We start from the raw sequence: 18425 nt of genomic DNA, 5'->3' as shown, positions 1-18425 counted from the left end.
TTGGTCATTGGAACACATTCTAAATATTTCCAATCTCAAGAGAATTTTTTCCTCTTTTTCTTTTCTTTTTGGTGAAGCAGTTAGCAAGATATTCTTAAGACAGTTATGTAATCAATGCCAAACTAGAGGTTTGACATGAGACATGCTTGATTAAATATTTTTATTGTTATATGTAGCTCTGAATGAAATAACATTAAACATTTAAGTGTTGTACTTTTGAAATAAAAAAATTTTAAAAAAGGGTTGAGACATTTTTTGTGGTCATTCTAAGAATAAATAAAAACAAAATAAAAACAGCTAGAAAGAAAAAAAAATGAAATTTCTAAATTCAAAGCAAAACCTTCTCTTTGTCTCCTTGATCTTGCCTTAAATTTCTTTATGAATTTTTGTCTTGGTATCCCCAACTCTATGCATCTGATTCTTAGATATAACAGTGGTGAAATGAATTAATTCATATAAACACTAATAGCATTACTTAAGAAACATAAGGCCCTCAATAAGCAATGAATCTCAAGTTATTTTAGTTTTGTTTTTCATCCTATCCTGCAGTCATGATTGAATGATAGGAGCCCAACTTACAATTCTACCCCATATTGTAGTGTCTAGAATGAGTAAAAGCAGTCCTGGTTCAATGTGACCAAAATTATTTTCTGTGTGAATTCTTTACATATACACAGGACCAGTGCAGAACTGCCAGAGAAGGGGAAGGGAAACAAATGTATTCTGGGTAACACAACAGACAAAGCAGTTAAAATCTCAGGTATTTTAGAAACTTATGGTTACCAGCCAGTTTTAAGGATAATGCAGTTGTGTATTATGCCCATGTTAATGACAAATTTTAGATTTATATACTATGTATTTGTTTATTTTGAAACACTGCTACAAAATAGAAGCTGGCAGGGACAAGTGAATGCTGCAGTTGGGTGATTTAGAGTTGTTTGCATTAAAATCACCAAGAAGCCCCAAATGATCTAGGAATTTGAAGTACAAGAAACTCATCATTGGTTTTTGTAACTTAGAATAATACACTGAGTGTTAAATCTAGAACCAAGTACCATGTATTTTGGTTCTCATGTATTCAGTACTTGGATTTCTTCTTTTTTCTGCTGACTGCTATCCAGTTGTCCCAACATCATTTGCTCGGGGAGATCAAACTTTTTCCCTTGATTGTTTTCAGTTCTCTCTTGAAGATTAGCTGTCTGTACATGTGTGGGTTCCCTTCTGGGATTCCATTCTGTTCCATTGATTGTCTTCTCTGTTTCTTTACCAGTATCAGACTGTTTTACTGCAGTATGTCCTGAGGTCTGGGAATGTGACGACTCCTGCTTTATTTTTATTCCTCATGATAGCTTTGGTTATTCCAGGTATTGTTTCCAGGTGAGTTTTTCTGTCATCTATGCTATATCTGAGAGGAATGTTGTTGGGATTTTGATTGGGATCACGTTGAATCTATATATTACTTTTTGTAATGTGGACATTTTGATGACGTTGATCCTGCTGATCCAGGAACATGATACATTTCTCAATCTATTAATGTCTTTATTTTTTTAGTGTTTTGTAATTTTCATAATATACATCTTCAGCATGTTTGATTTGGCTTATTCCAAGGTTTTTAAGGTTGCTCTCTGCTATTTTAAAGGGGACTCTATTTACAGGTTTTTTCTCAGCCATGAGCTTGTTTTGTACTAGGGCCATCCATTAATGTTCATTGATTTTGGACCCTGCTACCTGCCATAATATCTTATGAGTTCCAATAGTTTCTTGATTGCTTGAGTCTTTTGGTTCTCTTATGTATAAAATCATTTCATCTGTGAACAGGGATAATTTTAATTCCTCATTTCCAATTTGAAATTTTTAGTTTCTTTCTCTTGTCCAATAGTGTTAGTCACCCACTATTATTGTATTGGAGTATATTTCTGCCTTTAAATCCATGAATATTTGTTTCATGTGGATAGATGACTTTGCATTTACTACATACACATTTTCATGATTTCAGATTGGTGAATGGATCCCTTGATCATTATGTGGTGTCCTTCATTTTTTTATGGTTTTCACATTAACGTGTATATATCTGATATTAGAATGGCTACAGCGGCACATTTTTCCATTCCATTGACCTTGAATATGCTATTTCATCTTTTCACATTGAGTTTCCACATATCTTTGTTAAGTTGTGTCTCGTGTTGTCAAAAGATAGATGAGTCTTGTTTTATGATCCATTCAGCCAGTTTATCTCTTTTGACTGATAATTTTAATCCATTTATAGTCAGGGTTGATACTGACAGGTAGTGATTTTGTAATGTCACTTGAAGTTTTGGTTTTTCATGCTTGATTTAGTTGTTTTTGTGTATGATTTTATTCAGATATTGATGCTTGCCTTTGGGTTTGGTAGGTGTTTTTTTCTCTGTCTATAGCACATCTTTAAGCAATATTTGTAGGGTAGGTCTGGCAGTCTTTCAGATTTTGTTTGCTTTACAAGTATTTTATTTCTTTCTCAAATACAACGGAAAGCTTCACTGGTTGTGTTCTTCTGGGTTCACTTTTTTTTAATGATCTAGCTGTGAGTATAATGAGGGTTTCTCTGTAAGTTAACTGAGTTTTCTCACATGTATATTTAAATATCTCGTTTATGTCCAACTGAGAAGAGCTTTAGTATGAAGTGTTGTGGCAAGGATTGCTTCTGAACAAGTCTTTTCAGGTTCTGTGCCCTTCCTGTATTTGGTTCCTCAGTAATATCTCCATATTAGAGAAGATCTCAGTTATTGTTTCACTGAATACATCTTTTCATCTAACTTCTCTTTCTGTGCTTTCAGGAACTCTAATAACTATTTGGCCTTTGGATGGCATCACTAAATCTCTAGTATGCTCTTAGTTTTACTCAGATCCTCTTGCAGCTTTGTGACTATTTCGGTATTATTGCAGAAGGTGTCTTCCATTTCTGAGATTTTTCTTTTCAGTCTCATTCTTTTACAGAAGCTTCCCATTGAATTTTTAATTTGCTGTATTGTATTCTTCATTTAATAACAATTCACTTTGATTTTGTTTCAGTGTTACTATTTTCTTTATTATATATTCCTTAAATTGCTTGAATTCCTGTGTATGCTTCTCATTGTTTTTGAGGAGCTTTATAATTATTTAAAAGAAATCCTTTATCTGGCAATTCTACAACATCTTACTCAGTTAATTCTGAGATTGAAGCAGTCTTTTGCTCCTTTATGGGGGAGGCATCAGTAACCTCATTGTTGTGTGTTTCTCCTCTTTTGCCCTTGGCCATTGCAAGTCTGTTAGATTCTTCTCCTCGGTGCTGGCTTGTAAGTGGTGTGGTTCACTGCTCTACAGGTCGGCATTACTAATCCCATTCAGTGCCCAGTTCTCTGCATCATTCCCACCATTCCTTCCAGCAAATATTAGTTCAGGGTCCATGTGCAATGTTTGTGCCATGACCTCCAAAGCCAGGGCTTGTGAGTTGCCAGTATCCGGCCCCTGTGTTCTCATGCTCTGGTCATAACATTGCCTCCTCAGCCTTTCTACTGTTCATGATTCCAGCAGAACCTGGGATTAGAGGCAACAGCTGTGACTTTAAACTAGATCACAGGGCTGTCAGAAGCACCCTTTGCATCAATTTCTTTGCTTTCTTCTTCATGCGAGAACTTGCGGACAGTTAGGTCTTGGGGGCAACCTGGACCTATTTTGAATGGAACCTGTGGGGTGCCAAAATGGTATTATGCCTGTGTGTCCAGTGTTACGTGTTGAACTGGAAGTGAGCTCTCACCTGGCTTAGCTCATGTGCAGCTCACTATTGTGCACTTCCCACCCCAGAGATTTGCCACAGGAGTGGAAATGGTGCCCAGTGAGGCACTAATGGGGCTCTGAGCCATGAAATCTACCCTGTTACCACACCCATCTGACAGGGTTCCACCACTCTGCTTCTGCATCTGTTTGGATTGAAAAAAATCACTAGGACTCACAGTTGTGTGCCTGAGCTCACCTCCTGAGTCCCTGGTGAGCTCCTCTTTCCCACTTGAGCACCAGTGGTGATATGATTGCTGCTGGAGTGTCTGTTCACTGCAATGCTGCTCTGTTGTCTCTGCTGCTTCCTCATGGCCATAGGTCTCCAGGTGTCCCCCTTCTCTCTGCCCTCTTCTGTTTCCTAGGATCACTTTCTCCTTGGCTGATCCTTCTCATCCATCTTAATGTGTCCTCACCTTTTCCGACCATCTTGCTCTTAGCCTTTCCTTGCCAATTTGTTGAATGTTTTCCAAATGTATTTTCAAACTATTGAGATAAGATTTAGGGTAGATAACTGGATATCTATCCTTCTACAATAGGGTATCTGTTGTAGAAGCCAAAAATTCACTTGTACAAATTGAATTTCAAATGAAACTAAAAATACTGGTTTTATTAATACTCCAATTATTTATTATTCTTTTGATGTGTGATTTAGACAAGTGAATAAATTTATTGCTCATATAATCATTTTCAAAAATGAATTCATTTTTACCCTGAATTAAATTAAAATGATGTCCCCCCAACTTACACAGAAGAGATACTGAGTTGGCCTTCCTCTTGAGTACAAAGCACAAATACATTTTTTATTTTGTATTGACTCAATGTGTAATTACGTTTTATGAGAATTATGATACATCTTAAGAAATTTTGTGCTATACCATAAAATGAAATTAAAATTATTGAGCACTAATAGGTCTGAGTTACTTTCACATATTACCTCCTTTGCTCCTATAGACTTCAAAACAAGGCGATTATGATCACTATTTGAGAATGAGAAAATTCAATGACAATGAAAGATAAGGTATTCATGTAGCATGTGTTAGGCCAACTAACAAATGGAAATTTAGCATTTAGTTACACATTTTGTGACTCTAAAGGCATTGCTTAATTGTAATGCAAACTTGTTAGCTTTATTTCAAATGGAAGTTGTCAACCCATGACCATTTTATTAAATCAAAAAGGTGAAGGATTTGCTTTCTCAAATAGTTACTTATCTGTTCCTTCCACCTAACATTCTGTAAGATTTGAACTCTAAGGATTTCTGAGTGTGTTTTAATTTTATCATGTTATGTGATAATAAGACACAAGTCTACCTAAGTTCAACTGTTTTACCACTTGTTCACTTTATTACATTGAGAGAGGTTTCATATTTTGCTGGGACTAAGTATATTGGCTGTTCACTGGAGATAATTTTTACCTAATATAGTTAATTACTGAGAAGAGAAAATTGTTCTATATACTTTATACAATGGTGTTATCACTTCAGTGTATCCTTTTTTAGGTTACTGATCTTTTCAACTGTTACTTGGACAATATATGTTTAGATTGAACTTTTTCAGTGGAAAAACAAGGAAAAGTAAAGGTATAAATAATGGTCAAATGATGACAGTGACACATACACACAAAAGGATGAGTTGATACATTTAGGAAATCTTGCTAAAAATTAGTTGAAGATCTTGATCCAAGCTTCCTTTCCTCCATCCAATCTTGTCTCTACTGTCCAGAGTTGCACAGAATTCTTAACCAAGTAAGTGGAGTTTCTACCGTTTCAGTTCTAAGGCAATATTATTTCATATTAAAAACCTGCTCTAGATTCAGTTTCAATAACTGGCCTATAATTACTTCCAACTAAGTCAGTGTTGTGACTCAGTTTTCTTGTTTCCTGATTTCTTCATTTCTTGACTTTCATTTCATGTAATAATAGTTATTTTCTGTCACTGTTTTTTTTTCATACACCATCTCTTCCTCACTCTCGCTTCCACAAATAAAATATATAGGATAATTTTGTCCCTCCAACCTTTCTAGTCCCAGCATAAAACTAACCATTAAAAGTGAACAGTGTGAGGAGGACCAGTTCTCGCAGGTGTGCCTTTGCATCATTGTAGTCGAGGTTTGTCAATCCGTCTTGTAAACTGATCTCGCAAGCATCTCCTCCATTTTCTTCTTTGAATTAGCTTATACTTCATCAACTTGTTAGATTGTGGTAAAACACATGAGGTGCTTATTTCATGGTGTTAGTGACCCCATTTTATGAAGAAAACAATTTAAACATTCTAATTTTGTGTCTATTAGTCTACTATTTGGCCCCAGTGATTCACATTGTTACAGCTTTAGAAGAGTTGGAAGTGATACCCACGTTGAACAGCACTGTTTAATACCTACCCAGACTTGGTTTCACACTGATAGAAGCAAATATTATCATGATATCTACAAAAGCTATGTGGGTTTGTGTAGATATTTATTGAATGATACAGAATTTCAGCTATACAATGGAGATGTATTATATGATTTGAACAGTATAATTTAAAACAATGCATAGGGGCCAGGCAGTGGGTTAGGCCTCTGTGTGCAACACTGGTATCCCATTGTTGGATGACAGTTTGTATCCTGTACTCTGTGCTTCTAATCAGTCTTCCTGTTGATGCATCTGGGAAGACAGCAGTGCATGGGTCTTCAGTGTTTGGACTTCTGTAACTCATGTAGGAAACAAAGATAAATTTTCTGACTTCCAACTGCAGCTTGGCCCAGCTATAGCTGTTGTGGTTGTTTGGGCGATAAGTCAATGGACAGATCTGTCTGTTCATTTGTGTTTCCCTCCACCCCCCTACCTTTCAAATAGATAGATATATACATTAAAAATAATGTACTAGACATTTGAAAATTATTAGGAAAGTAGACTTTATTTTCATCCAGAAGTATGTGTGAGTTGATGCATACACTAATTAACTTGTTTTAGTTATTCTATGATGTATTACATATATCAAGACATTGCATACCATAAATAACTACATTTTTATTAAAGATAATACTTAATATGGAAAAAACTTTAAAAGATACATATAATATATATTTACATAGTGTTTGTGTCTGCCTTTTTAAGTGTTTAACTATTCCTATTTTATTTACACATTAATTGTAAGATGCAAATGAAATATACTCGCTCTTAAATTAAATAGCAAAATCATTTTAATACTATATTTTGTTTAGCCCAGCAGAAGTAAGTATTATTTTAACACACTATTAACATAAATGTTACTAGCAAGGCACTTGTTTTTATTGTGTCTTGAACATTCAGTGTGTATTTTGTACTAACCATATATTTCTTAAATGTGTTGACTATTTCAAACACTGATTTTCAACTGTGACTAATATATACCATATTGGATACATAGGGCAATACTCCTTAAGCATTCAATGAGAGTTTAACAGGAGAAGTTTGATTTTTGCCCTTTGACCTAGTACCTGAAGAATTAGTTATATAGCTAAAACATTACATTATCTCAGGCTAACATAATTAGCATTGTTTATATCCCCAGTAACTATATGCTTTGTTTGAGACAGCACAAGTCATATGCTTGGACTGTCTGTCTTCTAAATATTCCCTAGCTGGATACAAATGGTGTTTACCTTAGGCAGTTAGTGTAGAATATGTTTCAGTCTTTCTTTGATATGCTACTCTTCACAGTGAAATTGAGGGCAAGTCTTGTTTCCTTAGAATTTACCACCCTTTAGTCATTTGCATTTTTCTATAGCTCAATATATTTCAGCCTTAGGAAAAAAACATTTTCCCATTGGTAGAAGCCATTATATTGAAATTCTAAAGTGCAGGTTACTGGACTAATTAGTCTGTGCACTCATGTAACTTCCTGTAGACAGAAGGCTAGTGGGCTCGATTAGATATGATTCATGGGGTAGAGAGTTGAAGAATCCTGACTTCACAATTCTTACATTTGACAATATAAAGTGTATTTTATGCTAATATACTCAAAGCATAACATTCTGCCTTAGTACTCTAAACAACAACAACAACAAAAACTACAAATTCAGAAGCCAATGATTCATTTTTTTTAAGATTTTTATTTATTTTTATGGAAAAGTCTGATTTACACAGAGAAGGAGATACAGTGAGGATGATCTTCCCTCTGCTGGTTCACTTCCCAGATGGCTGCGACAGTCAGAGCTGAGCTGATCTGAAGGAGGAGCCAGGAGCTTCTTCTGGTCTCCCACACAGGTGCAGGGTCCCAAGGCTTTGGGTTTGGGCCATCCTCAACTGCTTTTCCAGACCACAAGCAGCGAGCTGGAAGGGAAATAGAGCAGCCAGGATATGAACTGGTGCCCGTAAGGGATCCCAGTGAGTTCAAGGCAAGGACTTTAGCTGTTAGGCTACAGCGCCGGGCCTCCTGCTATAGTACTTTTAAAATTTGTCAATAAATGTTATATATTCTCTACATATTTTAAATGCATTTATTAACTGAGGTAATGCTTTTAACTGCTTCATTTGTGTGTTCTAGGAATTAAGTGATAGGATATACAAAACTTGTATGATATGTTTTAAAATATTTTAAATTAATATCACTATGCATTCCATAAAGAAATGAATGACATTGTACAGTAAGGGATATTACTACTGCCTTGTGTCTGCAAAATATTTGTAGGTCAAGAATAAGTGCACCTTAAAATGACAGTGAGAAATTGAAGATGAGCTCTCCTAAACATTGAAAATATTACAAGGAAAAGAAATTTGTAAAATTTTAAATATGATTAGCATTTTTTCACGAGAAATCATTACTCAGTTTCTTAACAAGTTACATTGCTGGCAAGTTATTTCAGCCGGACTTATTTTCTATATTATATTTGACTAATTATATATAGCTTTTGTAATGATAAGACTACTGACTAGGGATCTGGCTCCATTAGCTCTCTGACTGCACATTGGGGAATTTATTTTAATTATATATAAAATGAGAGACAAATGATCCTTAAGAATATTCCTGAACTCTGTTAAATAGATATATGTGACTGATCTGAAGTATAGTATCAATACTGCTTTTTAAATGTATTTTTATGTAAAGTGAATAAATTTGACATATTTCATGATGTACATGAAGGAACATAAAGAACATAAAGGTGTTTTACACCTTACTCACTATCCTGCCCACATTCTTGACCTGTTTTCCACCTCCTTAATTTATTTTTCACCTAATTTTTGCAATGGCACATTTTCATTTCACTTCACAGTCACAGGTCTAACATTACATTGGGTCAGTGTATTGACACATAGTAATCAGAAGTAAAAAAGAACAAAGGCCTACCATTCTCCAGAAGTATAGACAAAGGCTCTTAACAATAATTAAGTCCCAGGGTGCCAATTTCACTCATATTGATGACATTTTTATACTGTGTTAGTTATCACAGATCAGGAAAAACATATTTGTCATTTGGGGACTGTCTTATTTCCCTAAGCATAATGGTTTCCAGTTGGATCCATTTGTTTGGAAGAGATTCCCCTCTTTTTTATGGCTGAGTAGTACTCTGTTGTTTCTGCATATACCGTGTTTCTGTTATCCAGTCATCAGCTGATGGACATCTGAGTTGGTTCTGTATTTTAGCTATTCTGAATTGAGATACTATTTACATGGGGTACAGGTAACTCTCATATGCTGATTTCATTTAGATAAATCACTAGAAATGGAAAGACTGGGTCATGTGGGAGATTATTTTCAGATTTCTGAGGATTCTTCATACTGTCTTCCATAATGGTTTCACCTTCTGTTTGCTTTTTGGAGTATGCTTGTATCTGTGGTTCTGAGTTTTCCCCTGTTGGAATAGTAAAACTACCAAAATGAGGTGGATAATTGGCTATTCATTCAGAGCTTGCTGTAACAATGAAACCAGCTACTATTACTTGTGCTTACCAGAACTGTTACTGCTGGATTGTGCTGATAGCTCAATTTTTCATTTGTGGCATAGACATTATTTGTTACTTTCTCTCTGCAAAATCAGCTTCTGTTACTGATGCTTTTTTCCATGTTTGTCCCTTAAAATGGACATGGCTCAAAAATGACGGCTCTGTGAGTTCTGCCTGTTTGTTGTGTTTCTCGTAAGGGCATGTTAGTGGAACACAGTTCCCTTTGGTAGGTTGTCACATAAGGAATGGACTTCCCAGATGTGTGGCAAAGCCACATTATTTTTACAATGATTTTTGAGGCCAAACACACAATATAAAATAATGATTTTACAAATATTTAATTTGTCTCCTAATTTACAGATTGAAAGATTGCTTTAAAAACTATGCATACTACTTTACTTCTCCACTTCCACTTCTTTTTCTGTAAGACATTTTCATTTTTCCTGTATTCTTTAATTTCTCTTGCATAGAAAGTGACATCTTTCCATTCTAAGATCCATATTGTATCACTTGAACTTAGTATACTGCAGTGATTTGATTCAGGAAACTGATAAATCATGTGTGATTGATACGAGTTATACCCTGACAACAGAATATGAATAATTGACCCTGTCGAGTAGGCTTAATGTTGTATTAATACAAAGTCCTATGGTTATAGAATTTTATGTAGCACTGCCATAAATCATGGAAAATCACACTACCAGGTTTCACAGATCATGCTCACACATTCCTTTACATTATTTGACAGTCATATTCTGAGATTCATCAGGCTGGCTTCTGCTGATCTTCTATGAGTAAAATATGGCTCTCTCTCAGATACATTTCAGTAAAGGGCAAAATTTGTCAGCTTGCCACATACATATCAGAGCCTTGAAAAGCCGACTTTTCCTTCAAAACCAAGGAAAGACCAAGCTATGAAATTTTTTCCAATTTTATTAAGGCTTATATTGGGATGTATCATAGTATTATTTTTCCAAGGATGTAATACTTTATGTGCAATACTATGTATAGCCATGATGTGAAGTTCAGTGTATTTTGACTTACAATGTTACTACAAAAATAATACATAAAGATTTCAATCACATGCAAAATGAAATATTACTTTGATTGATTCACAATTTATCTGACTCCAGATTTTTATGTCAGAACTCATTGAACTCTTTATTTAGTGGATCATTATGTTTATGATTATAAAGTGAATTGAGTGTAGATTATAACAGAAATTTTTTAAAGATTTATTTATTTTATTACAAAGTCAGATATACAGAGAGGAGGAGAGACAGAGAGGATGATCTTCTGTCCGATGATTCACTCCCCAAGTGAGTGCAACGGCCGGTGCTTTGCCGATCTGAAGCCGGGAACCTGGAACCTCTTCCAGGCCTCCCACATGGGTGCAGGGTCCCAAGGCACTGGGCCGTCCTCCACTGTTTCTCAGGCCACAAGCAGGGAGCTGGATGGGAAATGGAGCTGCCAGGATTAGAACCAGCACTCATATGGGATCCTGGGGCGTTCAAGGTGAGGACTTTAGCTGCTAGGCCATGCCGCTATGCCCTATCACAGAAATTTTAAAAAGAAAGGAAGAAGAGGGACAGAGGGAACTCTTGTTACATTCTTAGGATTGTATGAGGTAACATCAAGTGTATTAGGCACATGAAATACCTTTTATAGTAATTTTTTAAAAAGAATATGCACCAAAAATAACCCCAGAACTGTAAATAACTCCACAAGTGTAAATAATGTAAGGGTGTATCTTTCTCCAATGCTGACGTCCAAGCACACAGATCTGCTTCTTCCATAAGGGGTAGGATTACTTCCAAAACTGAGAAAAGAAGGAGGGTTTTTTTTAAAATTGATATTCACTAAAATGAGTTTTCATTTTAGGTTTTTTTAATACCACTTAAAGTCAGTTGCTAATATTCAAATGATTGTAAATCATTTTTTCACATTTCATCCATTTATAAATTAAAACGCTTTAATGTGAATTAGTTTCATTATTTTAATTACTACCACTGCCATCACAAATAGAAGTGTTATAAATATTGTAAAATAAAAAACAAAGGTCTACCACTGTTGTGACTTTAATTTCTATGGATAAGTTATGAAATAGGTTTGTTATTGAGCTTACTACAAATTAGATCAGATAGTGTATAATCTTGGTCAGACTCCTGTCAGTATGTCACATAATCTAATGTACCACTTCCTAATTATCTTTTTTTTTCTTTTTATTGATTGCATTGCATTATGTGGCACACGTACTTATAGGCAGTGGGATTTTCCCCGCCCCTCCCCAAACGCTCCCCCCATGGTGGATTCCTCTACTTTGTTGCATTACCACAGTTCAAATTCAGTAGCATTAGAACAGCAAATTAACAAAAAAAATTTCTAGGTTATGTATTTACCATCTTGTATGTTTATTTGTATATTAACAGTATGTATGTGTGAATCTGAAGCTTTAACAACGTTTTAAGATCTAACATAAGATTATATGTAATATTTAAGAAGTAGGGTTTGTTTTGTTTTCATATTGTTTACATATTGTTACATATTATTATGATTCAGCTATGTTTATGTTTACTCTGCTAAACAAAGACCTATAAAATTTGTATACATTATGGTTAGCTGTCTTCTAGATTTAAATAGAGTTTTAAAAAAGATTTGCTTATTTTTAATGAGAAGATTTACAGAGAGAAGCAGAGAGAGAGATCTTCCATCTGCTAGTTCATTCCCCAGAGAGCCACTGAAACTGAGCCGCTCTGAAGCCAGGAGCCAGGAGCTCCATTTGGTTTTCCCACATGGGTATAGTGTCCAAAGGCATTGGTCTGTCCTCCTTTGCTTTCCCAGGCTATAGGCAGGGAGCTGTATTGGAAGAGGAGCAGCTGAGACATGAACTGGCATCTTGTGCGATGCCAGTGCTTGCAGGCAGAGGATTAGCCATTGAGTCATTGTACCTGTCCTAATCATTTCATATTTCATCTTCAAAAATTAACTGTAAAATGGGTTCAAGCCTTGGGGTTGGGGGCAACTGCAGCTCCCTACAGTGTGGTGGCTGTGAGGGGTGCCCCCGCAGGTTTGGACCCAATGCTGGGGACTCATGCCGAAGACACTGCCGGAAGGCAGTGAATGAGTCCTCAGTCTCCCCCAGGACCCAAGAGAGCTCTTCCCTGAGGGTAAGTCCACCATGAGGGAACTTGGGAACTGGGTTAAAATCCTAGCTCCACCCTACCACTAAGATCTTGAGGCTGGGCCAGTTTGGGAGGGGTGCGGGCCTTGGGGTTTGGGACAACTGCCGCTCCCTGCAGTGTGGCGGCTGTGGTGGGTGCCCCTGCCGGTTTGGACCCAATGCTGGGGACTCACGCAAAAGACACTGCCGCAAGGCAGTGAACGAGTCATTGGCCTTGGCCAGCCAGTGTACCAAGTGTTGCCAAGCTTTGCCTGCTGGCCGCCCAGCGGAGAATTCTGGGGTTTTTAAGATATGTAGTTGCTGCCTGTGGACACCCATGACTAAGGCCAGTTTTAGTGTGGATGAGAAGTGAATTTTGGGTGATTCCCAGTGACAGGGTCATGAAAGTTTCAGGCATGTGTGGGGACTGAGACCTGGTGGTTTGGAGGGAAGTATCCAAGAGATAATTTGGGTTAGATAGAGTCACCAGCCCAATTAGGGATCCAGAGATGGCCTGTTTGCCTAGAACATCACTGATCGCCACACACCAGTCCACACCAAAACTTTGGATGGGGGCCTCTTTGGCACGGTTAGGTACCATTACCCGACTGGGTGGTGGAGTGGTGGAGTGGTCACAATTGGCAGGGTCAAGACACTCTCCAGCACGTGAGAGAACTTGGTTTGGAGTAGACTCTGTGGGGTTGTGTGGGCCCAACCCTGTGGAAATACAAGTCCCCCTGGTTAGCTCGCAAGCTGGGGTTGCAATGGACTAAGCTAGGTGTGACCATGGCACCTGCCATCACTCACAGGTAAAGGAACCCACAACAGTCAGGGCAGGCCAAGGCAGCAGCACCTGAATGTGCATCCTAACACAGGATGTGGGGTGGGCCGGGCTGCCACTGGAAGAGGGCAGAATGGGCAGGGCTGAACAAACCTTTACTCACAAGAAAGAACAGAAATCAGGTTGGAGCATAGGTCATGCCAAGTAGGCCCTTGCACCTACTGATTTGCGTGAGCCAGGGACGCTAAGCCACAGCATCTAATGCAGGGGTCAGGACAAGTTAGGGGCTCCGCCAAGCTGAGTCAAAGCAACCACTGGCCTGCACGTGATCTAAGGCTGGGAATTGGCCTGGTTGGAGAGCTAAGGGGACACCCTAGCTGGGTTGACTTTCCCACCAAGGAGCTCATGGGCTGGAATTGGGGCTGTGTTCTGATCAGGATAGATTGTAATCTCACTTAGCACAAGTGTGGACTGGGACTGGGACTGGAAGCACCAAGGTGGGCCAGACTCCAACACTATCTGGTGCTCTGGAGGACCAGGGTAGATGTGTGACAGACTAGGCTAGGTCTCAGCCCTTACTGAAACATGTGTGAGCTGTATGTGGGTGTGGAGAGCCGTGGCTGGGTTGAAATGTCCAACAGTAAGAAACAGATTGGGTTGAATGCCAGTCAGGAAAAGCCACTGTTCCTGCTAGGACAGGAGGTGAACTGAGTAGGGCTGGCTCATGGACTCCCTGGTATGCGCGAAATCTGGCACTGGGAGGGGTTCTGATGGAGGAGCCTGGGCAACTCCTCTGGCAGGACACAGTACCTGCAGGTAAGCGCAAGAAGCACAACAGGAAACAGTCCACAACAGGCAATGGAAATTATCCCACTGGCATACACTTGGCATGGGTTGGGGGTAGACCAGGCTGAACCTGTTCACATTACCCACTGGCGAATCCGAGCACCAGGACAGAGTGTGGGTCGAGCCAGGTTCGGCTGCAACACATACCAGTACACATTAAGGAATGCCAAGGCGAGATGAGATGTACCAGATGTGGTTGCAGCGCCCAAACAGCACATGTGAAAATTGTGGGGAGGAGGCAAAGCCGACAGGGGAAGGTGGGCTTCCCTGCTGGACAACTACTTCCATTGGAAAGCGTGAGTCAGGATGGGGGCAGATCAGACTAGGCAGGGCTGTAACACCTGGGCCTCATGTGAGCTAGATAAGGGAAGGGCCACGGTGGCTGACTGTTCCGACTGGTGCAAGCAAATATTAGAGTGGGTGAGGGTTGGTTGGGCTTAGCCGCAGCATTAGCTGGCAGAGGCTGGCACTGGGAGCTCATTCTGTCTAGTCAAATGCCAGAACCACCTGGAGAGTGCATAATCTGGGAGTGGGAATGGCCTAGTAGGGAGATAGTGGGCATCTCCCTCAGGGTTACCACTCTCACTGGAAAGCATGAAAATCAGGACAGGGGCAGTGGTAGCTAGACAGAATGGTACCTGCCAGTATGTGTGTGGGCTGGATAGTAGGTTGGTTGGGTTGAACTAGGCTTCAGTGCCATTAACATGTATGGGAGCTAAATGAGATATGGGACTGACTGAACAAGCCTGCGGTACATACTGGCAAGCATGGGAACCAGGGTAGGGGACAGAACTGGTGGGGGTTATGGGGAGTCGCTCCAACTAGGCTGCAGCTCCCACTGGTTTGCATGAGGACCAAGTATTAAGTGGGTAGGATCGAGCTGGACTACAACAGCCATTGGTTCACGAGGAAGACAGGGCTGGAAACAGAACTGACCCAGCAATAACAACGACCAGCATGTGCATAAGCTGATTGGTGTGACGGACAGTGTTGGACCCTGTACTAGCAAACTCACACAAGAATCAGGTCTGGGATCATCTCAGATGAAATTTCTTTGGAGATCCCTCCAACTGAACTGCTGATCTTAGAACCCCAACCATGAAGAGACTGTCAGCCAGTGGACTCTGAATAGGTTTCATTGCAATTGGAACTGAGAGATTGGCAGCAATCCAGAACTGTTGAACTATCAAAACTGTTTGAGCAGGACCCTTGGAGCGTACCTCCCATTGGGGATCTGGGATGGGTTGGAGGCTGGGTGGGGCTTTTCCTTTTGTTTCTCTCCTGACCCCAGATACAGGGAAAAATGATAATATTAGTGTGGAAACAGTGGTATTACCCACTTTCAAAAAATTAACCGTAAAATTAACAATCTTTATTGTATTTGACCATTAAAAATGACACTGATGTCAATTAGAAATTGGCACAAGTAAGTATGTGCAACTTTGCTATAATTGAGTATTTGCAGAAATACTTTTTCATTTTCTTTTTCTCATTTTGTCAGGAATTGATGATGACTTTCCTCTTAGATTAAAAAAAATCATAACAGACTGCATGGTCAGTTTTATATGTTTTGTCAACTTAATAGCTTATTAATATTACTTCTTCATTGGCTAGATTTATTGCTGAGTAATCAGTCTTTAATATGATCCCAAACTCTAAATCAACTTCATTATTCTCGGTCTAGCAGTTTTAACATGGCTAGTATAGACACTAAATTCTTGTCAGTCTCATTCTCTGTCCTTGGTCAGTTCATTAAATTTTTGGGTGGATGAGTATCTTTCTCTATTAAGTTGATGATATTTTACTTGTCAAGAATGGAAAAAGGAGCTAATTAAATCTATGAAAGGCCTTTGAATGTTAACAAGTAAAAACTAAATGTTAAGTTGAACGGAATTGAACCTTAATGTTTATTCTTTGTGACTACCAAATGTGATTAGTTACAATGTTCCATTTACATTTTACTCAAAAGCATTTTCAATTTGTTATGTAAGACAAAATTATAGATAGCATGATTTCAGATATGCGGCAGGTTATTCTTAATTTTAGCTAGGCATATAAAGTGACAGAAAGTAGTTAAGTAAAAATTTTGGAAAAGCAAGCTTAAGAAATGAGATATGACTCATGTTTGAGTGATTATTAACATATGAAACCAGAGTTTTTAGTATTTTGAGTAATTTGTATAGTTGGTTGCTTTATGAATTTTCACATTTTCCCTAAAACAATTAGGTTCTTATTGCTATTTCTTGTTTACTTAGCAAATTCCTGTCTTCACACTCACTTTCAGCTCCATGCTTATTTCTGTTTAGTCTGAAAGTAAATTTGATCCTTGTAAGATTAGCAAATTTGACAAATAGGTTTTCTCTGAGCAGGGAAATGGACACATATCAATTATAATAGTGATTTTACTGGAATTTATATGAAATAAGTTAACCTTGTAAAATTTGTTGTGAGAATGAGCATTAAGATAAGTAGATATTGGGCGTGGCATGATGGATTAGTAGCTAGATACTCGTCTTACATCCACTGGAGTCCTGTGTAGGTGTTGGTTCGTGTCCCTGCTGCTCCACTTCCCATCCAGTTCCCTGCTTGTAAACTGGGAAAGTAGTAGAAGATGGCTCAAGACCCGCTTGGGAGACCTGGAAGGAGACCTGGGTTCTCATCAGCTTATCTCTAGCAATTGTAGCCACTTGGAGAGTGAACCAGTAGATAGAAGGTCTTTATCTCTGTGTTTCTTTCTCTCTGTATATCTGTCTTTCCAATAAATAATAAAATAAACCTTAAAAATAAGTAGACACTTTATTTCCAGTTAGTTCAAAATGCCATGGAGTATAGTTGCACATCTTAAAAATGTTACTAATATTTTCCTTGGTGTGTGAGTGTGACCAGAGACTGTGTGGGTAGGAGGATGCAGCACAGGAAGAACAATTATTTACAGTTCTAAATAACTAATCAGGGTATGGGGTTTTTTTGACTATGTTATATTTTGTTTACTATACCTGAATTTCCAGATAAACAAGTATTTTTACTTTTTTTTGAGAGATCAGGGCCTTCTGCCTATGGTTGCACAGGTGGGTGTCTATTAAGTGCTAGTGGAAAACATTCATGTAGAATTCCATAGGGAGATGTCCCCTATGGGACATCTTTTCTTTAGAATGATCATCAACCTATTGTTAAGGCTGCAATATTTTGCATTTCTGTGTTTGTCATGTTTTTAAAATGTTTGGAGCCAAGTGGATAATGATTATACTAGTAGGAAGTCTGGGTAATGTCTGTGAAACAATTATGCCAAAATGCACTCAGTTACATTTGTATTGAGCATCTGCTTCAAGCAAAACTGTAATACTGGGTGAAAGGATAAAATGCAGGGAAATATAGTTCCTGCGTAATTCTTACCTTGTTAGACTTTTACATAGTTTGGGGACATTTCAAGAAAACTAGTCTAGAAGTCAGTAGGAAAATGCAAATGATAAACCATATGTAAATTAGAAAGAACTGCTCTACTGAAGAAGTTGGACTTACCTGTGTGTTACAAGATTTTGATAGATACAAATGTATAAGTCTTTCTTCCCAAAAAAAGAGAAAGAAACTGAAAGAAACTAAGAACGCTGCAGAGATTCTGCATATGAAAAGTACACAAACTAGTGTGAACAAATCACTAGAAGCTTGCAACAACATCTTTGAGATATTAGGATAGAAAAAATCAGGAATATGACTTTAGATTCAAAATATGCAGTCTGCGAAGGAAGAGATAATGCTTTGAAAGTAAATAAATAATTGGAGATGTTTGAGCCAGCATCACATGTAACAATATACATATAATGGAAATGTAGGATTCAGATGGAAGCATTGGTAAAAAGTTCTTGAAAAAAAAATCCCGTAAGCATTCCCTATGTGATTTCAGAATGATTAATTCACAAACTAAAAAATTATGAACATAAAGT

Source organism: Ochotona princeps, chromosome 8 (genome assembly GCF_030435755.1).
Source record: "Ochotona princeps isolate mOchPri1 chromosome 8, mOchPri1.hap1, whole genome shotgun sequence".
NCBI lineage: Eukaryota > Metazoa > Chordata > Mammalia > Lagomorpha > Ochotonidae > Ochotona > Ochotona princeps.
Note: the sequence above shows the minus strand (reverse complement) of the source record.